This window comes from Apodemus sylvaticus, chromosome 19 (genome assembly GCF_947179515.1).
Source record: "Apodemus sylvaticus chromosome 19, mApoSyl1.1, whole genome shotgun sequence".
Lineage (NCBI taxonomy): Eukaryota > Metazoa > Chordata > Mammalia > Rodentia > Muridae > Apodemus > Apodemus sylvaticus.
In genome coordinates, this window is record NC_067490.1 from 65,468,115 (window position 1) to 65,491,223 (window position 23,109).

Genomic DNA, 23,109 nt, shown 5'->3' on the forward strand with positions numbered 1-23,109 from the left:
TCAAGTTCTACTTAATTTTTCACAAATATTTTCAGTAAATGTTTCTACTACCTTTTTCAATTAGTTTAGAAATATTTTATATGTCTAATATTTTGTCTGTATTATCTTTTCTGATATCTTAAATTATAATATATGTCCTGTATATTACTTCAATTGTATTAGAAATATTTTCGATCAAAATCTTCAATTTTATTAAAATTGTTTCTAGGTTTTTGGACAATGTTCTAGGTATATTTTCTATGTTTACTATTTTACTATTATTATTTTCCAACTAATTCTTCAATTTTAACACATATCTATATATATTTCTTCAATATTACTTGAATATTAGTTAAGAGAAACTTTAATTTCATCAGAAAATATTTCTATTTAATTTTTCAATTATTTAGAGATGTTTTTATGTACACAATATTATCTGAATAATTTCCAGTGAAAATCTTCAATTTAACACTACTTTTCTATATATTGTTTTAATTATATCAGAAACAATTTCCATGAAAATCATTAATTTAATAAGAAAAGTGTAAGTGCTTGATTTAGTAAAGATGATTTATCTTTTACCATTATTATTTTCCAACATATTCTTCAATTTTAACACTTTATTTTTCAATTTTTTCCTAAAATTGAGTTTGCCTACACATTTAGTTTTCTTTGTCAACTTTTTAAGTGTATTTATTTTCAATGCCAAATATTAATTTAAATACATTTTCTGTATATTTCTTCACTTTTATAAGAAGTATTTTCCATGAAAGACATCAATTTGATTAGAAATTTTTTACATGGTTTGTCAGGCAGTTTTGATGTATTATCTATGTGTACACTTTCATGTGTATTATTTTACATCAAATTCTTCAATTTTAACACACATATTTATATATTTCTTCAAATTCAGTGAAAATGTCACATTGGCATCACTGTCAGTCACTCAGAGACTGCTGGCCCTGCGCCTGATGTCACGTCAACCCCGCCCCTCGCCATGTTGGCAGGAGCCATGTTGTATTCCCTGACTGTCACACAGCAACCCCTGGCCATGCCCCGTGACGTCACCCGCCCCCCCCCCCCCTGTGATAGTGCATCTCAGCCCCTGGCGGGCGCCATGTTGGCATCCCTGTCCGTCACCCGGCAATGGCTGGCACCACCCCTGACTTCACCGCAGTGCCCGCCCTGCATCCAGCCTCCTGGAATGTTGTCATTTCCTGTCTTCTATTTTATGAATGAAAGTGGGCTGGGAGTTGGAATGTGCATGTTGGTCAGAGGTCTGGCAGAGGCAGAAGGAGGTGAGCGCGCACATTTAGCGACTGCTGTGATTGTTGAGCTTCCCGGGCTCTGAGCAGCCGGGCCTGGAATTGTGGAATGGGACCGCATTCGCATGCGCATCCGGATGAAGATGCTCCATGCTGTGAGTGTCTGTGAGCTCTCAAGTCACACCGCGCTATCCTTCTGTCGTCTCCACAGAAGCAGTCTGTAAGTTTGGAGAGGCCGGGCAAGACGCGGGCTTCCCGCTCTGTAAAGTTTACAGTGGGGTGGAGTCCAAACCCGCTCTGTGCTCTGGGCAGGGACAGTGGACGGGCAAGGCACGGGCTTCCTGCTCTGGAAAGTTTGCAGCGGGGCAGAGTGCAAACCCTCTCTGTGCTCTGGGCAGGGACAGTGGACAGGCTAGGCGCAGGCTTCCTGCTTTGGAAAGTTTGCAGCAGGGCCGAGTGCAAACCCTCTCTGTGCTCCTCTGGGCAGGGACAATGGCTGGGCAAGGCGCGGGCTTCTGGCTCTGCTCTGGAAAGTTTTCAGGCGAACAGAGTGCAAACCCTCTCTGTGCTCCAGGCAGGGACAGTGGCCTGGAAAGGCGCAGACTTCCTGCTCTGGAAAGTTTGCAGCGGGGCAGAGTGCACACCCTCTCTGTGCTCCTCAAGGCGGGGACAGAGGCTTCCTGGCACGACCCTCCTGTGGGAACAGAAGCCAAGCCTGGCCACCATGGATCACTGGGCTGTGTGCCTGGCCCTGGCTTCTGGCTGTGAGCTGGTGAGACAGGTAGGGAATTCACAGGCCAATAAACTGCATCCTGTTCCTTAATGACACAGGCTGGGCTGAGAAAAGACAAAAACCTGGTAGAGTTTACAGAGGTCTGGGCTGGCGCTTTCCCAAGGAACATAAATAATCAGGTTGGAGCTGGCTGGGGTCAAGGGCTGTAGGTTGGGAGGGACTAGGTCTCAAGGTAACTTTTTTTTTCAGTTTTGTTAATTATTTCTGTAGTAGTTTTTTATTGCTTTACTTTTGATGCTTAGTGTTTCAATTATTGTGCAGTAAAGGGACTTTTCCCCAATCTCTTTGGTATTTTGCATGCTTTTACATTAACTCTGACTATATATTTATAATAACTCTGGCTATTCTTACACAGGCACCTTCTTTAGTTTAGGAAATTTTCATTTAGGATTTTATTGGAAATGTTTTCTATAAATTTATGCTGATTGATCTTTTTCACTCTCGCCCTCACCTTCTCCTTCTGAGGTGTTCCCTGTGGGTGTGCAGCTTGAATGCTTCTCTGTGTCCTGCTCTGAGCTCTGCTGTTGTGTGCTGTGAGGGGACCTCAGGGAAATGCTGAAATCAAGACATGGTGAGTACAGGATGTCTGCCCACAATGGGGAGGAACATGTGACTGAGCAGTGGGTGCTGGGGTTCTGGATCCTCTATGGGGTTGGATCGGAAGCATCATTAAGATGTGACTTCCTGTGAGGTTTCTATTGCTGCATCTTACCTGCTAATTCAGGCCATGAAATCTAAATACCTTAAGCTTCATGGTTGATTGTAATTCTGTCCAGAACATCTGGACTAGTTGCTTTCCTGTAACAGCATGCGTGCTTTCTGTGACTATGCAGCACCTGGGTCCAAAACATTTTGTCTTTTATAATATACATTAAGAAGGCAGGGTAGGGCCTGGAGAGATGGCTCAAAGGTTAAGAGCTCTGGCTATTCTTACACAAGCCATGAGTTCAATTCTTACCAACCACATGGTGGCTCATACCTATATGTAATGGGGTCTGGCGGCCTCTTCTGGACTGCAGGAATACTTGTACTGAGGACTTTGTATAAATAATGAATTCAGTCCTTAAGAAAAGAAGATGGATATGAATCTAATAGTTCTGAATTCATACATTAATATTTTTTGTTTTTTTTTTAGTTTGTTATTTTTTCTCCTGTAGTTTTTTTTTTTTATATTTCTTTAAATTATATGTTTAGTGTTTTGATTTTTATGTGGTAAAGAGACACTTTCCCAATCTGTTTGGTATTTTTGATGCTTCTTGTACATTAACAGTCATCTTCTTTAGTTTAGGAAAGTTTTCATTTATGATTTCTATGGAAATATTTTCTAGATCTTTATGTTTCTTCTTCTTCTTCTTCTTCTTCTTCTTCTTCTTCTTCTTCTTCTTCTTCTTCTTCTTCTTCTTCTTCTTCTTCTTCTTCTCTTCCTCTGCCATGGACTGACCCAGCTGAGGGAGTCACGACTGAGGGAAAATCAGGGCTTTGGATTCAGGAAGGCACAGGTTCGGCGAGATGACAGACAGACACACCAGAGAGCGGTTTGAATCTGCTGCAACTTTGCTTTTTAGTCAGGCATATTTATAATACATTGAGGAACAGATCGAGGTTGGCACATCTCCAGAAACATTCAAACAATTACTAAACAAGGTACATTTCCATCTTAATTAGAACAGCAAGTAGACATGACATGATGTCCACAGGAACTTTTACTCTGTGAACCATGATCAAAAGCAAACTATGATCATGAACCTCAGACATATAGTGTTTGCTTCTAACTTGTGGTTACTTATTAAAATTGTGTTAATAATCAACAGGAGAACTTGGACATTCAGACCAATTTGCATGCTTAAAGCCTTCTTCTGTCATCAAAAGTCAAAATGCTTTAAAAATGAACACATATACATACATTACAAGAGCCTTCTCTACTGCCTTGGACAGCAAACACCACGGTGGTCTGGCTCAAGCTAATCTATGTCCATAATCTCAAGAAAATGATAGGACCTTCTAACCTTCAATGTTTTTTATCCATCTATTACCTTCTTATCATAATTACCTGTATAAAGCAATAGCTCATCAGTAGTCCTATACTTTTTCATATTGTTTTTCTTCTTGTTACAAACTATTTATCATTACCTTTACTAAAGCTAGTAATAAAGACAGACCCTGTTAAAAGCATTCCAAGACTTTCTTTCACTAAGGTTCAACATAAGTTCATTGAGTTTAGGACTGGAAGCGGTAGGCGTAATCGCCGCATCCTCTTTTTCCTTCCACCGGAATACCAAGTTCTCCTTTATCAATTAACCAGCTTGTAGGCTGGGATCGAGCTGTATAAAGAATTAAGAGTAGGAAGAAGAAAGACAAATTGCAAAACCCATAACCCAGGAAGCGCAATATCCTTAGAGATCATCAAGGCCTTTTCTTAGGCCAGAGGTGGGCACACTGCCAGGGACCTCCAGGGAGCCTAGCCCAGAGGGGCATTTTTCTCCCGTCTGCCTTAATGACGTACTGTCATGTCACACAGACGACACTGGAGTTGGTGTGGCATTCCTCCTTCTCCTCCTCATCTCCCTTCTCCTTCTCTTTCTCCTCCTCCTTCCCTAATATGTCTTGCAATACTAAACTAAACAAACTGATGCAAAAGATGTTGTATGAAGCGAGGCAGAGTATTAAAAATCGGAGGATGTTGAATTATTTTCCTGGCTGGGATACCTTATCTTTCTGTGCTGGTGTCTAGGCATCAGCATGTGTGGTTATTTTAGGTTAGGTAAGATTTCTCAGTTTGTCTAGTTTGGATGGGAAGTTATTACTGGGCTATAGTTTGCTGTCTAGATTATCAGAGAGTGTTGACTGAGTGTTGCTCCTTTTACTGCTCTGTTTGTTGGGTATGTTCAAGAGGGAATGCTGGCTAATGTTGAAAGCTGGGAGAGGAGGTTGGCAGGAAGACATAATCATAGCAATCCACATGGACATGTAGTCAGGAGAGAGGTGAAGCTAACAACATTTCAATATTCCAGAGCTACAGTCATCTGAACGGGCCTCAGTTGAAGGTGTGCCTTTGTCATAAATGCTGGTTGCCCTATCTGTTTGAGATAGTGTTGATGATTGATGTGGGAAGACTCTTCAACTGAGGGTGACAATATTCATAAACAAGTGGGTCTGGGATGCATGAAAGAGCTACTTGAGCATGGGACACTGACCAAGGATGACAACAAGCCAGGAGACAATGTTTGTACATGCCTTTACCTTCAGTTTGTCCTTTCAGTTTCTACTATAACCTCCCAAAGTGGTGAACTGTAGTCTGAGAGAAGCATTCACAACAACCACTTATTACCTGAGATCCTTTTGCCCAGTGGATTCCATCACAGAAGCAGAATAGGAAGTTAGAAGAGCAACAACAAATGGTATCAATATCTGATTTTGCTGCTGGACAGAATCTATGTTCTCTTTTGAAGGAATATGGAATATATCAGAAATTGAGATGGTGAAAATAATGGAAATCTGTAGATTGTATTTAGTCCTTTTTTTCTCATAGGACCTGGAAGATGGAAGTCTTGACAGTATGAAGCCAGAGAAAATTGAGAACATAGCATATCAGAGGAATACAGAAACTGTAAATTTTAGTGAGAGGTCATTTGTGTGATATTTTGCCAAAAATCCCTTTTCCTTGTCTTATACCTGAATATAGAGTGGGGTAAATTTTAGAATAAATTTTAGAATAATGGGCTGATTTCTAAATTTTCATTCGATTTATATGTATTTGTTTGTCACTTCCCCACTAATTTATTTATTTATTTATTATTTTTTATTTGATTTAAATTCCGTTTTCTCCCATCTCTCTTTTCGACCTTACACAGTCTGTCATCCCTAACTCCTTTATATCTTCAAGAAGCATGGGCACCACTGGCAAATCAAACACATATGGAATTTCAACTCTCTGCATGGTTAGTCATAGCTCTCTTACTGAATTTAGACAAGGCAGCCAAGTGAGTGAAAGAGTGTACTGGCTGGTTTTGTGTGTCAACTTGACTCAGATTGGTGTTATCACAGAGAAAGGTGCTTCAGTTGGGAAAGTACCTACATGAGATCCAACTGTGGAGCATTTTCTCAATTAGTGATCATGGGGAGAGGACCCCTTTTGGGTGGTGCCATCCCTGGACTGGTACTCTTAGGCTACATAAGAGAGTAGGCTGAGCAAGCCAGGGGAAGCAAGCCAGTAAGAAACATCCCTCCATGGCCTCTGCATCAGCTCCTGCTTCTTGACCTGCTTGAGTTCTAATCCTGACCTCCCTTAGTAATGAACAGCTGTATGGAAATATAAGCTCAATAAACCCTTTCCTCCCCAATTTGCTTCTTGGTCATGATGTTTGTGCAGGAATAGAAACACTTACTAAGAGAAATTTGTACCAGCATAGTGGGGTATCCCTGTGATAACCTGGCCATTGTTTTGGGGAGGACTGTGCAAAGATTTTGGAACTTTGGGTTACAAGAACCATTGGTTGTTAAGAGCTCTGTGGAATTTTCTGTAGGATCTTGTATGATAATGTTGAGAACAGTTCAGAAAATGATGGCCTGGCTCGTGAAATTTCAGAAGGAAAATTTAAGATTGTTTTCAGGGCTGTTGCTGTTTTGATTGTGAAGATTCTGTGATTTTGGTTAGCTGGGGCTGAAAAATCAGCTGAGATTAACAAGATACTAGAACTATTAAAGCAAAACCTTTTGCATTACTGGGACTATTGATGGCTCCTTGGCTGGAGCTAAGAAATTAACAGTGAATAAGAAGAGCCCAGCACCACTGAGCTGAAATCTTCTGGGAAGTGTTTTCTGAGAGTACAGTGGCTGTGTTCCAGAGATAACCACAGTTGTACTTTATGCTGTGGTTGGAATTGATAATGTGCATATATGTAACACAGACAGTACTGATTTGGAACGTGTGAAGGTGTCCAGAAGAACATCTGAAGCGCAGCACTGTGAGAGGCCGGACATGTAAGCCCTTTGTTGAAGGTGCAATCTCAGTTGCAATTGAAAGCCCAGGACTTTAGGGGGTCATGCATAGGACCTGAAGCTTGACACCATGAAAAGAGCCTATGAGAGGCTATATGTGAAGCCTAGTTATGGCAGAAAACAACAGTGTTTTGGAGATGCCTGTGCCATGAGATGACCACCAAGAACAGCAGCAGCAGTGGAGTACAGACAGCTGGACCCTAGAAGAAAAGTTGTGTGCGACAAAGGCCAGAGTGGGAGAAATGACCCCAGCCCTCAGAGGAGCCTGGAAATTCTTGAGTTGACATTGAAGAATTTGAGTTTTGCTTTTGATTGTGACTGTGCCCTGATATTTTTCCCTCTTGAAGGAAGAAAGTATTTTAGTGGAGCCCACAGTTAAGAGAATTTGAATTTTTAAAGTACATTGAATTTTAAAAGATATTGGACCTTTTAAAGAAATTGAATTTTTAATATGTAAAGAGTATGGGAATGTAAATTTATTCAGATCTTAGGGATGAACAAGAAAGTAAGGGTATAGGATTAATCGTGATATGTTGGTGTGTCAAGTGACAAGGGGTCAAATGTACTGGCTGGATTTGTGTGTCAACTTGACACAGGCTGGAGTTATCACTGAGAAATGAGCTTAGGTTGGGGAATTTCCTTCAAGAGATCCAACTGTGGGTCATGTTTTCTATTAATAATCAAGAGCAGAGGGTCTCTTGTGGATTGGGACCATCCCTGGACTGGTATTCTTAGATTTTTTAAGAGAGTAGGCTGAGCAAGCCAGTGGAAGCAAGGCAGTAAGAAGCATCCCTCCATGGCCTCTGCATCAGCTCCTGCTTTCTGACCTGCTTGAGTTCCTGTCCTGACTTCCTTTAATTATGATCAGCAGTGTGGAAGTTTAACCTGAAAAAATCCATTCCTCCCTAACTTGCTTATTGGTCTAGATGTAGGAATAGAAACCTTGACTAAGACAAGGGTAATGTAAATGAGTAGCAGTTGAGCCTTGCCAGTATGAGAGGCCAGGAAAGGTCAGTGGAGAGGTGAAGACACTGGGGCAGTTGAAGATTCAGGACTGAAGAGATTTTTAAATGAAGCCAGGTCTTGCTGAGCTGTGTGTGTCTGTGTGTGTGTGTGTGTGTGTGTGTGTGTGTGTGTGTGTGTGTGTTGGGCGTACATGCTAGTCCTGATCTGGATACCCATTTTCTTTTTCTATTTTCTTATCGTTGAGCTTCACCATTTTTTATGTCTGAGTGTATTCTTCCTTTCCTTTTGGAGCAACATGGAAACACAGTTTTGCCATTGGGAAGGCAGTGGTGAAAATTTTTGGATTGTTGAAGAGATTCTTTGCCTTCCTTTAAAAACAAAACAAAACTAGAATTGCCCATCTGTTGATTCTGGAATTCAAAACAATGAAAAAATATATAGCAGCACTTTATCATCACCATCATTATTGTTATTGATTTTCAAGACAGTTGTGTGTGTGTGTGTGTGTGTGTGTGTGTGTGTGTGTGTGTGTGTGTGTGTGTGTGTGTGTGTAGCCCTGGCTGTTCTGGAACTTGCTCTGTAGACCAGGCTGGCCTTGATCTCACAAGAGATCCACCTGCCTCTGCCTACAGAGTTCTGGGATTAAAGACTTGCACCACCACCACCACCAGTCTTAAGAGTTCAGGAGAAAGGCATTTCACTTTTTTGGTGACATGCTGATCATCATGTTTGGGGAAATTTAATTTACAGTTATGATGAGAATTAAATATCTGGGTGCTTAAGATATTGTTCATCTCCCTGTAGAAAGGATTGTAAGTGGACATCACTTAATCATGGCTTTACCTGTTTGGCTCACACAGATGGCAGATTCTGCAGTTCCCTCAGCATTGCTGATGGAGACCGTGCTTACAATAACATGTGCTGAGTTGGACAACACATTTGTGTTAGGCATTAGGGATTCCATACAGCAACAGTATCCAGATATCACTTTGATAACTTTTATGGCTGCTGCTTTTGCCTGGCGTGGCAGAGATGATGAGAATTTATTTGTTAAATAAATGAGATAGTGGAGTTGATGTGTTAGGCAGGGAGCCTGGCATATAATAAGTTATCGAGTGCCTAGGGAATGGTTATATGGCAAGCTTAGGCTGAGCCTTATTCAAGTATGCATGCATATATTTTAAAAATAACAGCAGTGCATTTAACATGCTGACAGAACCTAAAATTAAATTTCTTACAGGAAATAGGGTAGCTTTTTCTATTAACTTCAAAAACTAACATAAAATAATGAGTGAATGTCCCAGATGTCTAGAAAAGACAAAGATATATAAGTTTTGGCATTTTCCCCCTTAAAGACCTCCATAATAGGTGTGCTATGAATACGATTTGACACATAAATTAATTTTTTTTATTTAAAAAAGCAAACACATTTGGAAGTGATATTTACCTTGCAAGGAAATGCAGACTGAGACTCAGTCTTAAGGCATCAGGCAGTGAGCTTGCAGGGAATTAAAGTTCTTTTGATTTGTCAGGGTGAGATGAGGCTGTGGGGGAAGATGATCTGGATGGGTCCTCAATAGAATGGTAAGGGGATGGCCTTGGAGCATGTTTGAAACAGGTAGGACTTTTGGCATATTTGTCAAGGGTTTTTGTTTGTTTTATTTATTTTTTTTTTGAGATAGAGTTTCATCATTAGCCCTAGCTTTCCCTACATCTTGTTCTGTAGACCTGGCTGACCTCAAACTCACAATTGATCCACCTGCCTCTGCCCCCAAGTGCTGGGAATAAAGGTGTGTACCACCACTACTTGGATATGAATGTTCTTTTTTAAATATGGGAGAGCATAGACCAACAGTGAGCACCACCAGAGGCCTGAGACCAAATGGCAACTGCTAAGTGCAAAACCTGTTCTTGCTGCCCTACTGTGTAGTTGAAGCAGTAGGGATTCAAGAGGGGTTTAGAAGGGTGGTAAATACAACAGCCAAGCCCTTAGCCCATTTTTTTTTTTACCGTGTTTGCAGCTATCATTGTAAAGTCGAATGATCGGCCAATGTTATTTAATATTCCCTGAGAAAGGAGTCCAAGCCCCGTGTCCAGAGGTTGCTGCGTAGAAGTAACTTGCTGTAATATCTAAATGTTGCCTGCAACCTTTGTTCTCAAACTGAAGTCCTCTGAGTAGCATATATGTAGTATGTGATGTTTGAACTTGAGTGTTTTGAGACAGGATCTTGCTGTGTAATCTAGTGCCTCCCTACAATTCACTATGTCTTCTAGGTTGGCTGAAGATCACTGCAGTCTCCTGGTTTACAAGTGTCCAGTGATGTGTGTGTGTGGTGGCAATGTATGCATGCCTCACCTGTCTAGGCTTATGCTTTTAAAGAAGTTCTTCAGAACCTGGGGAGGGATGAGGGTTGTCCTGACCCCAGAGTAGGTAATAAATTGATCAGCAAGTACTAACTAATAAGAAGGACATTTTGCTGCCATTCTTTAATAAACTTAAGAATTTCTTTAGGTGCAGTGTGTTTGTGAGCTTGGGAAAACTGATGTCGTGAGTCATATTTACTCTTCTGTTGTATGTGAACTGGGCCCCATAATAATGTAAAGATATTCCCCATCTGGGAATTCTCGGTTCTTGGATAACTCACTTTCCATTTTCATTGAGACAGGAAAGAAGATTTTATACTTTTTTGTTTGTTTGTCATATGCTTTTTTCAAGAAAATATTTCTCTGTATAGCCCTGACTGTCCTGGAACTCACTAGACCAGACTGGCCTTGAAATCAGTAATCTGCCTGCCTCTGCCTCCCAAGTGCTTGGATTAAAGGCATGCACCATTATTGCCTGGTGGGGAAAGAATATTTTGATACTATGAAAGAATATAAAAAGGACTAGGAAGGCAGAAGAGCAAAGAGATATAACCTGATTCCACTCAGCACAACAAACAAATACTTTGACCTGAGATTAACTCTAACCCTGACATTTCTTCTTTGTGTAATAGGGATACTATTGATCAAGAATAATGGTGGTCACCTTAACCATAACCCTAAGCCTAACCCTGGGTTTTACCCTAAATTTCTAATCCTATCTTAACCTGTTATTTTCCTAAGCATCCTAACCCTAACAACCCTTGTCCTGATCCGAATTATAACCCTCTAATCCCCTAACCCTAACTCTAACCATGCTTACTGTGGGGGATGTTTCTTAATTATTCCTTTTGAAGTGAGAAAAGCTTTCTTAATCTTGATCTTTTGAGATGTTCTGATCCCCCTTTGATCTAGGCTGTAGATGCTTTCTGCTACCTTGTGGAAAGGTCATTTCTGTTTTTTGTATTTATACTCCTTTATTTTACAAAACAAAGGTGATTTGTTTGATTATTTTATTTTAAAACTCACATTGGAAGTACTTATCTCTTAAGTATTCTGGTATATAATGGAGATCAGCTGTAATATCCTGCAACATGAAATAAAACAGTCCTGTTTTTTCCAATTTTCCTGGACTGACAGCCTTTATTGGGTCATTCTATTTAACTACCGTTTTTTCTATATACATTGAAAGATTAATTTTCGTGATTTGGGATAGGCTTATCTAGAAAATCTGTAATAATCCAATGGTTTTTTTCCTCTACTTTGCCAATGATGAAAACGTGCTGACTAGTAATAGTGCTTAACGGTGATTCCCTTGTGTTTCTGTATTTTCTCCTGGGGTTGTTTGATATATATCATCTGTTGAAGGGAGCTTCAGTTTTCCTGTGCCAAGCATTTATCCATAAACAAAACAATTCTTTGTTTTTTTGTTTTGTTTTGTTTTGTTTTTGTTTTGTTTTTGTTTTTGTTTTTGTTTTTGTTTTTGAGACAGGGTTTTTTTGTATAGCACTGGTTCTCCTGGAAATCACTGTGTAGACCAGGCTGGCCTCAAACTCAGAAATCCATCTGACTCTGACTCTGCCTCCCAAGTGCTGGGATTACAGGCGTGCACCACCACTGCCTAGCTAAAATCCTTGTTAGTAAAAATCGATCTTTAATGTTAATAGCTTGGGTCATGCATTGGGTCTTCTATTCCTGGGTCAGATTAATATGGCCAATACAACTTCAGTAATGGTCTAGGCAAGCTGTTCACCATGATTTTGGGAAGAAGACAAGTGCTGTGAGGAAAGCTCAGCCACAGGTTGTGGTAAGTGCAGGGTCCTGGCTCAGAGAGGGGAGGAACAGGCAGCTGACCAGCCTGAGCTGGAATATTGTTTCCTCCCACAGGCCTGGGTGGGGTGAAGTACCTCTTGGAATCTTATTTCAAATGGTAATGGAGTGCAAACCACTCCAGATATCTTGTAAAGGTGTGGACCCAGATAAGAAGCACACTTTAACCTGAGGAGGGCTAAGAGTCACTGGCCAATCAATGGCCTAAGGCAGACCCGCCTGTCAGACAAAGAGGTGGGATCTTACAGGAATCTTTTAGTGTGTTCACTGTGTCTGTGCAGCTTGAATGGTTCTCTGCATCCTGCTCTGAGCAATGCTGTTGTTTGCTGTGAGGGGACCTCAGGGATGCTCTGAAATGGAGACATGGTGAGCACAAGATATCTGCCCACAATGGGGAGAAACATGTGGCTGTGCAGTGGGACCTGGGGTGGTGGGTCCTCTATGGGGTTGGATCGGAAGCAGCAGCCAGATGTGACTTCCTGTGAGGTTTCTAGTACTGCTTCTTACTTGCTAGTTCAGGTCATGACCTCTAAATAACTTCAGTATCATGGCTGATTGTAATTCTGTCCAAAACATCTGGACCAGTTGCTTTCTTGTAGAAGCATGGGTGGTTTCTGTGACTATGCAGCACCTGTGTCCAAAGCTTTTTGTCTTTTACAATATACATTAAGAAGGCAGGAATAAGGCTGGAGAGATTGGTCAGAGATTAACATTCATGGCTGTTCTTACACAGGTCATGAGTTCAATTCTTATGAACTACATGGTGGCTCATGACCATATAAAATGGGATCTGGTTCCCTCTTATGGCCTGCAGGGATACATGCAGGCAGAACATTGTATAAGTAATGAATTTATTTCTTAAAAAAAACACACAGATATGAATCCAATAGTTTTGATTTTAAACATTACTAGTTTTTGTTTTGCTTGGTTTGTTAATTTTTTCTGCAATAGTTGTTTGTTTTTGTTTCAGTAACTAATATGTTTAGTGTATTTATCATGATGTGGCAAAACATCACTTTCCCAATCTGTTTGGTATTTTTTTTTTTGATGCAACTTCTACATTAACAGGCACCTTCCTTTAAGAAAAAAACTTTCATTTGTGATTTCCTTGGAAATATTTTCTATATGCTGATTTTTCTTCCTCTTCCTCCTCCTCCTCCTCCTCCTCCTCCTCCTTCTTCTTCTTTTCCTCCTCTTCCTCTTCCTCCTCCTCTTTCTCTAACATATACTGAGAAAGTAAAACAAACAAGAGCTTTGATTCTAAAGAGCTTGTTTGTGGGAAATATGAGGATTGAGAAACTCAGGATGCTTACTTATTTTCTTGGCTGTTATTCTTTTCTTCCTATGCTGGTTTCTAGGTATCTGCATTTGTGGTGATTATTGGTCTAGGTACTAGTTTCTAAGGTTGTCTTGTTTGTGTGGGAGTGGCATTCCTGTGTTACACTTTTCTTTCTAGATGTTCAGAGTGTTGGCTGAGTGTTGCCTCTTCTATTGACCTGTTTGTTATGTTCAAGAAAGAGTGCTGGTTGAAAGCTTGGTTTGTTTTTGTTAGTTTTTCTTTCTTTCTTTCTTTCTTTCTTTCTTTCTTTCTTTCTTTCTTTCTTTCTTTCTTTCTTTCTTTCTTTCTTTCTTTCTTTCTTTTTTGGAGACAGTGTTTCTCTGTATAGCCAAGGCTGACCTGGAACTCACTCTGTAGACCAAGCTGGCCTCAAACTCAGAGATTCACCTGCCTGCCATCCAAGTTCAAGGATTACAGACATGCACAACCACTGCCTGGATAAAATTGTTTTTCTAAAAATCAATACTTAATGTTAGTAACCTGGGTGATACATTGGGTCGTCAATTCCTGGGCCTGATTTATTCATCCAATGCACCTTCAGTAATGGTCTAGACAAATTATTCATCATGATTATGGGAAAAAGACAAGCGCTTTGAGGAAAACTCAGGCACAGGTACTGGTAAGGGCAGGGTCCTGGCTCACAGAGGGGAGGTGCTGGTAGCTGACCAGCCTGAGCAGGAATGTTTTTCCTCCCACAGGACTGGGTGGGGTGAGATACCTCTTGGAATCGTATTTCAAATGTTAGTGGAGTGTAAACCACTCCTGAGATCTTGAGAAGGTGTGGCCCTGGATAGGAAGCACTCTTTAACCTGAAGAGGGCTAAGACTCACAGACCAATCAAGGACACCAGGCAGACCTGCCAGTCAGACAAAGAGGCGGGATCTTCCAGGTGCCTTTCTGTGTGTTCCCTGAGTCTGTGCAACTTGAATGATTCTCTGTGTCCTTCTCTGAGCTTGGCTGTTGTTTGCTGTGAGGGGACCTCAGAGAAACGCTGAAATCAAGACATGGTGAGCACAAGATATCTGCCCACAATGGGGAGGAACATGGGGCTGAGCTGTATGCACTGAGGTGGTGGGTCCACTATGGGTTTGGATTAGAAGAATCAGCCAGTTGAGACTACCTGTGAGGTTTCTAGTGGTGATTCTTACTTGCTTGTTCAGGGCATGACCTTTGAATAACATAAGTATCATGGCTGATTGTAATTCTGTCCAAAACATCTGGACCAGTTGCTTTCTTGTACAGCATGGGTGGTTTCAGTGACTATGCAGCACCTATGTCTAAAGATTTTTGTCTTTTACAATATATATTAAGAAGGAAGGATTAGGCCTGGAGTGATGGCTCAGAGGTTCAGAGTGCTGGTTGTTCTTACACAGGCCATGAGTTAAATTCTTAGCAGCCCCATGGTGTCTCATGACCATATGTAATGGGATCTGGTGTCCTTTTCTGGCCTGCAGTAATACATGCAGGGAGAACATTGTATAAGTAATGAATTTATTCCTTAAAAAAGAACACAGATATGAATCTAATATTTCTAATTTCAAACATTACTAGTTTTTGTTTTGCTTGGTTAATTTTTTCTGCTGTAATTTTTTGTTGCTTTTTTAACTAATATGTTTAGTGTTTTGATTATGATGTGGCAAAAGTCTCTTTCCTAATCTGTTTGGTATTTTTGATGCTTCTTGCACATTAACAGGCACCTTCCTTTAGTTAAGGAAAGCTTTCATTTGTGATTTCCTCGGAATTTTTTTCTTTATGTTGATTCTTCTTCTTCTTCTTCTTCTTCTTCTTCTTCTTCTTCTTCTTCTTCTTCTTCTTCTTCTTCTTCTTCTTCTTCTTCTTCTTCTTCTTCTTCTTTTTCTTCTCCTCCTCCTCCTCCTCCTCCTCCTCCTCCTCCTCTTCCTCTTTCTCCTCCTCCTCCTCCTCTTCCTCTTTCTCCTTCTCCTCCTCCTCCTCCTATTTCTCTAATATATACTGAGAAAGTAAAACACACAAGGGGTCTGATACAAAACAGGTTGTGGGAAAGAAGAGGAGTAAGTACCTGAGAATGGTGACGTATTTTCTCGGCTGGTATTGTTATCTTCCTATGCTGTTGTCTAAATATCTGCATTTGTGGTAATTATTGATCTAGGTACTAGTTTCTCAGTTTGTCTTGTATGTGTGAGTGTTATTCCTGTGTTACAGTTTTCTGTCTTGACTGTAAGAGTATTGGCTGAGTATTGTCTCTTTTACTGACCTATTTGTTATATTCAAGATAAATTGCTGTTTAATGTTAAATGCAAAGAGGTGAGGTGTGCAGGATATGAAAATGTTAGCAGTCCACTAGGAGTCATAGTCAGGAGAGAGGTGAAACTTCCAACATTTCAACATTTCAGAACTAAAGTCATCTGAAGTTGTCTCAGTGGAGGGTGTGCTCTCATCAGAATTGCTGGTTGCTATGTGTGTGAAATAGTGTTGATGATTGATGTGGGAAGGCTCTTCCACTGAGGGTGACAATATTCATAAGCAAGTGGGCCAGGGCTGGATGAGAGAGCTACCTGAGCATTGGACACTGACCAAACATGAGAGGAAGCAAGGAGACAATGTTTCCTATGGTTTAGCCTTCAGTTTGTAGCTTCAGTTGCTACTCTAAGCTTCCGGAGTGATGAATTGTGATCTGACAGAACCATTCACCATAACCATTTGTTACAAGAGAGGATATTTCTCAGAGGATTCCTTCACAGCAGAAGAGTAGGAAGTTAGAACAACAACAACTGCAACAACAACAAGACTGGTATCAAAAGGTGATAGGTGATTTTGCTTTTTGGATAGAATCTATGTTCCTTTTTTGAGGAAATGTGGAAAATATCAGAAATTGAGATGACAGAAGACATAACAATCTGTAAAAGTGGCTTATTCAGTTGTTCACATAGGACTTGCAAGATTAGAATGTTGAGAGAAATGCAGCCAGAGGAAATTGTGACCATAGCTTTTCAGAGGAAAATAGATCCTGTGTAAATTTTAGTGAGAGGTCATTTGTGTGATATTTTGTTGAAAAATCTTTTCCCCTTGTCTTACATCTGAAATGTAGAGTGGGCTATATTTTAAAATGAATATGCTGATTTCTAATTTTTCATTCTATTTATATGTATTTGTTCACTTTCCAAATTTATTTATTTATTTAATTTAAATTCTACTTTCTCCCATCTCTCCATCCACCTTACACAGTCCATCATCCCTGAGTCATTTTATCTCTCCAAGGAGAACAGAGGCCCCTGTAGTATCAACCAATTGTGGTATTTCAAGTATCTGCATGGTTAGGCATATCTCTCTTACTGAAGTTAGACAAGGCAGCCAAGTGAGAGGAACTGTGTTCTGGGTGGGTTTTTTTTTTTTTTATGTCAACTTGACACAGGCTGGAGTTATCACAGAGAAAGGAGCATCAGTTGGGGAAGTGCCTCCATGAGATCCAGCTGGGGGTCATTTTCTCAATTAGTGATCAAGAGGTGAGGTCCCATTGTATGTGGTACGATCCCCAGAATCGCATTCTTAGGTTATATAAGAGAGCAGGCTGAGCAAGCCAGGGGAATCAAGCCAGTAAGAAACATCCCTCCACGGCCTGACCTACTTGAGTTCCAGTCCAGACCTTGGTAATGAACAGCTCTGTGGAAGTATAAGCTCAATAAACCCTTTCCTCCCCAACTTGCTTCTTGTTCATAGTGTTTGTGCAGGAATAGAAACCCTGACTAAGATAAATTGGTACCAGCATAGTGGGGTATCCCTGTGACAACCTGACCCTTATTTTGGGGAGAACTGTGGAATGATTTTGGATCTTTGTGCTAGAAGAGCCATTGGTTGTTAAGAGCTCTGTGGAATGTTCTGTAGGAATTTGTATGATAATGTTGAGCACTGTGCAGAAAATGATGACCTGGCTTGTGAAATTTCAGAAGGAAAATTTATGACTCTTTTCAGTGCTGATGCAGTTTTGATTGTGAAAATTCTCTGCTTTTGGTTATCTGGTGCTGTAGAATCACCTGTGATTTGCCAGATACTACAACTATTAAACCAATTAGTCCCATTACTGGGACTATTGATGGCTCCTTAGCTGCACCTAAGAAATTAGCAGTGATTAAGTAGAGACCAGCACCACTGAGGTGAAATCTTTGGGGAGGTGTTTTCTGAGAGCACAGAGGACGTGCTCTCAGTTGTACATTGTGCTGTGGTTGGAATAGGTAATGTGTAAGTGTCACATAGACGGTACTGGTTTTGAAGGTGTGAAGGTGTCATGAAGAACAGTTGAAACTCAGCACTGTGAGAGTCCATGCAAGCCCTTTGGTGAAGGTGCAATCTCAGTTGCAATTGACGGCCCAGGACTTAAGGGGTCATGCATAGGAGATGAGGCTTGGCACCATGAAAAGTGCCTATGTGTGAAGCCCAGTTATTGCAGAAAACAGCAGTATTTTGGAGATGCCCGTGCCATGAGATGACCAACAAGAACAGCAGCAGTAGTGGAGTACAGGCAGCTGGAGACTAGAAGACAAGTTGTGTGCTACAAAGGGCAGAGTGGGAAAAATGACCCCAGCCCTCAGAGGAGCCTGGAAGTTCTTGAGTTGGATTCCAGACATTCAACTATTTAAGTTTGAGTTTTGCTTTTAATTGTGACTGTGCCCAGATATTTTTCCCTCTTGAAGGAAGAAATTATTTTAGTGGAGCCCACATTAAGAGAATTTGAATTTTTAAAGTGCTTTGAATTTTAAAAGATATTGGACGTTTTAAAGGAATTGAATTTTTAATATATAAAGAGTATGGGACTTGAAAATCTATTTAGATCTTAGGGATGAATAAGAAAGTAAGGGTATAGGATTAATCGTGATATGTTGGTGTGTCAAGTGACAAGGGGTCAAATGTACTGGTGGGATTTGTGTGTCAATTTGACACAGGCTGGAGTCATCACAGAGAAATGAGCTTAGGTTGGGGAAGTTCCTCCAAGAGATTCAACTGTGGGCCATGTTTTTCAATTAGTGATTAAGACGGAGGGTCTCTTGTGGATTGGGACCATCCCTGGACTGGTATTCTTAGTTTATATAAGAGAGCAGAATGAGCAAGCCAGGGGAAGCAATCCAGTAAGAAACATCCCTCCATGGCCCCTGCATCAGCTCCTGCTTCCTGACCTGCTTGAATTCTAGTACTGACTTCCTTTAGTGATGAACAACAGCATGGAAATGTAAGCCGAACAAACCATTTCCTCCTCAACTTGATTCTTGGTCAAGATGTTTGTGCAGGAATAAAAACCTTGATTAAGACAAAGGGTAATGAAAATGAGTAGCAGTTGAGCCTTGACAGTATGTGAGGCCAGGAAAGGTCGTTGGAGAGGTGAAGACTCAGGGGCAGTTGAAGAGTCAGGACTGAAGAAGATATTTTGAAACAAAGCTGTGTCTTGTAGAGCTGTGTGTGTGTGTGTGTGTGTGTGTGTGTGTGTGTATGTGTGTGTATCTGCGTGTGTATCTGTCTTTCTCTCTCTCCCTCTCTCTCCCTCTCTCTCTCTCTCTCTCTCTCTCTCTCTCTCTCTCTCTCTCTCTCTCTCTCTCTGTATGTGTGTGTGTGTGTGTGTGTGTGTGTGTGTGTATGTGTGTTTGGGGGACATGCTAGTCCTGATTCAGTTACACATTTTCTTTTTCTATTGTCTTATCTTGGAGGTTCACCATTCTTTATGTCTGCATGTAATCTTCCTTTTCATCTCCTGACTGCTTTCAGAGCAATTTGGAAACACAGTATTGCCACTGGAAATGTGGTGTTGAAACTTAGTAGATCATTGAAGAGCTTCATTGCTTTCCCTTAAAAAATCAAAACAAAACAGAACTAGAATTCCTTATCTATTGAGTCTGGAATTTAAAACAATGAAAAAAATGTATAGCAGCACTTTATCATCACCATCAATATTATTATTATTTATTTTTAATACATTTTTTTATGTGTAGACATGGCTGTTCTGGAACTTGCTCTGTAGACCAGGCTGGCCTTGATCTCACAAGAGATCCGCTTGCCTTTGCCTGCAGAGTGCTAGGATTAAAGACTTGCACAACCACCACCAGGCTTAAGAGTTCTGGAGGAAGGCATTTCACTTTTTAGTGATATACTGATCATTATATTTGGGGAAATTTTCTTTATAGTTATGATGGGAATTAAGTATCTGAGCTGTTAAGATCATGTTCATCTACCTGTAGAAAGGAATGTTAGTTTTCCCTGTTGTGCTACCACAGATGGCAGATTCTGTAGCTTCCCCAGAATTGCTGTTGGAAACCATGCTAACAGTAAAATGGGCTGAGTTGGCTGACATGTGTGTGTTCGGCATTATGGATTTCGCACAGCACCAGTATCTGGTACAGAAATCACTTTGATAATTGTCGTGGCTAATTTTTTTGACTGGGCTGGTGTTGCAGAGATGATGAGAGTTTATTTGTTCAACAAATGAGATAGTGGAGTTGATGTGTTAGGCAGGGAGCCTGGCATATAATAAGTTATCGAGTGCCCAGGGAATGGTTATATGGAAAGCTTAGGCTGAACCTTATTCAAGTGTGCATGCATATATTTTAAAAATAGCAACAGTGCATTTAAAATGTTGACAGACCCTAAAATTAAATTTCTTACAGGAAATAGGACAGATTTTCCTCTTCACTTTGGTAACTCAAATAAAATAATAATGAGTGAATGTCCCAGATGTCTAGAAAAGATAAGGATGTATAAGTTTTGAAATTTTTTCTCCTTAACGGCCTCCATAATAGACATGCTATGAATAGCATTTGATTAAAAACTAAAACCTTAAAATATTTTTTATTTAAAATGCAAACATTTGGAAGTGGGATTTACCTTGCAATAAAATGCAGAAGTGTGACTCCTGAGACTCAGTCTTAAAGCATCAGGCAGTGAGTTTGCTGGGAATTAAAGTGCTGTTGACTTGTCAGGGTGAGATGAGGCTGTGGGTGAAGATGATCTGGATGGTTCCTCAATGGACGGTTAAGGGGATGACCTTGGACCATGTTTGAGACCAGTGGGACATTTGGCATGCTTGTCAAGGGTTTTTGTTCATTTGGCTGTTATTTTGGTATTTTGTTGTTGTTTTCTGTTTTGTTTTTGTTTTTTGAGACAGGGTTCCATCATTATCCCTGTCTGTCCCTAGATCTTGTTCTGTAGACCATGCTGGCCTCAAACTCACTAGAGATCTGCCTGCCTCTGTCCCTCCAAGAGTTGGTATTAAAGACTGCTTGACTGTCCAAGTTCTTTTTAACTATGGGAGGACATAGACTAACAGTGAGAGCCACTAGAGACCTGAGACCACATGGTATCTGCTAAGTGGAAAACCTGTTCTTGCTGCCCTACTGTGTAGTTGAAGTACTAGAGATTTGATAGGGGATTAATAGGGTGGTAAGTACAGCAGCCAAGCCATTAGCTCAGTGTGAAAATTTTGGCATATATTTTTGACAGTGTTTGCAGTTATCACTATAAAGTCGTATGGTCGGCCAGTGTTATTTAATATTCCCTCTGAGAAAGGAGTCCAAGCCCTGTGTCCAGATGTTGCTGTATTGAAGGAACTTGCTGTAATTTCTAAATGTCACCTGCAGCCTTTGATCTCAAACTGAAGTCCTTTGAGTAGCATACATGTAGTGTGTGATATGTATTAACTTGACTGTTTTGAGAAAGGATCTTGCTGTGTAGTCTAGGGCTGTCCTAGAACTCACTTTGTCTTCTAGGTTGGCTGGAGCTCACTTTAGTTTCCTGTTTGACAATTGCCCAGTGATGTTTGTGTGGTGGTGGCAGTGTATGTGTGCCTCACCTGTCTAGGCTTATGCTTTTAAAGAATCTCTTCAGAGCCTGGGTAAGGATGAGGTGTGTCCTGACCTCAGAGTAGGTAATAAATTTATCAGCAAGTACTTAATAATAGCAGGGACATTTCACTGCCATTCTTTAATAAACTTAAGAATTTCTTTAGGTGCAGTGTGTTTGTGAGCTTGGGAAAACTGATGTTGTGAGTCATATTTACTCTTCTGTTGTATGTGAAATGGGCCCCATAATAAAGTAAAAATATTTCTCATCTGGGAATTCTAGGCTCTTGGATAACTCTCTTTCCACTTTAATTTGGGCAGGAAAGAAGATTTTGATATTATGAAAAAGAGGAATAGGAATGCAGATGAGTGAAAAGATAAAAGCTGCATTCACATAGTACAACAAATAAATTCTTTGTCATAATACTGAGACTGACCTAACCCTCACATTTCTTCTTTGTGTAATAGGGATACTATTTATTCAGTGGGACCATAAAGAACAATGGTGGCCACCTTAATTCTAACCCTGAGCCTAACTTTGAGACTTACCCTAAATCTCTAATTCTATCTTAACCCCTTAATTTCCTAAGCATCCTAACCCAAACAACACTTTTCCTGATCCTAGCCATAACCCTATAATCCCCTAACTCTAACCCTGCTTACTGTGGGGAATATTTCTTAATTATACTTCGGATGTGAGAATCCCTTACTAAATCTTCATTTTTTGAGATGTTCTGATCTGCCATTGATCTAGGCTATAGATGCTTTTTCAACCTATATATGGAAAGGTGATTTTTTTGTATTTGTACTACTTTATTTTACAAACAAAAGTGATTTGTTTGACTTTTCTATTTTAAAACTCGCATTGGAATTAATTATTTCTTAAATATTCCCTGTAAGATTCTGCAACGTGAATTTAACAAGTTTAATTCCTTGATTTATTTAACTTCCCTTGGCTGACAGGCTTTATCATGACATTCTATTAACTACCCTTTCTATATACAGAGAAAGATTCATTTTCTCTATGATTTGAGATAGATTTATATAGAAAATCTATAATAATTCAACTGTGTTTTTTCTCTACCTTGACACTGATGAAAATTTGCTGGATAATAATAGTGTTCAACAGTGATTCCCTTATGTATCTGGCTTCTCATTTGAGGTTGTTTGATACCTATCATCTGTTTAAGGGAGATTTAGTTTCCTTGATCCAAGCATTTAGCCATAAAAAAAATCTTGGTTTATTTGTTTGTTTGTTTATTTGTTTGCTTTGTGAAAGGTTTTCTCTCTATAGCCGTGGCTTTCCTGGAACTCACTTTGTAGACCAGTCTGGCCTGGAACTTAGAAGTTCACCAGCCTCTGACTCCGAAATGGTAGGATTACAGGCATGCACCCCCACTGCCAGTCTAAAACCCTTTTCATTAAATATGCATTGTTAAAGTTAATAGCCTGGGTCATGCACTGGGTCATCCGTTATTGGGTCACAGTGATACCTCCAATGCACCTTGTGCAGTGGGCTTTGCAAACTCTTCACCATGATTATGGAAGAAGACAAGGGCTTTGAGGAAAGCTCAGGCAAAGTCTGAAATCAGGTCCTCTTAAATGCAGGGTCTTGGTTCATAGAGAGGAGGAAGAGGCAGCTGACAAGCCTCAGCTGGAATGTTGAGTCCTCCCAAGAACTGGGTGGGGTGAGGTTCCTCTTTTAATCTTAATTCAAATTCTAATGGAGTGCAAACCCCTCCTGCTATGTGGAAAAATTTTGCCCCTAGAGAGGAATCACAC

General features: G+C 40.3%; 1 long non-coding RNA gene across 1 annotated transcript in view; it reads left to right on the forward strand.

Annotated features, from left to right (window-relative positions):
- The first annotated feature begins 1,445 nt into the window (after window positions 1-1,445).
- LOC127669736 (uncharacterized) overlaps window positions 1,446-23,109 on the forward strand; it is a 388,347-nt gene continuing 366,683 nt past the window's right edge. The window contains exons 1-2 of the long non-coding RNA XR_007974417.1: window positions 1,446-1,464; window positions 2,503-2,608. This is a non-coding gene — a long non-coding RNA (uncharacterized LOC127669736). The remainder of the gene's footprint in view (window positions 1,465-2,502; window positions 2,609-23,109) is intronic.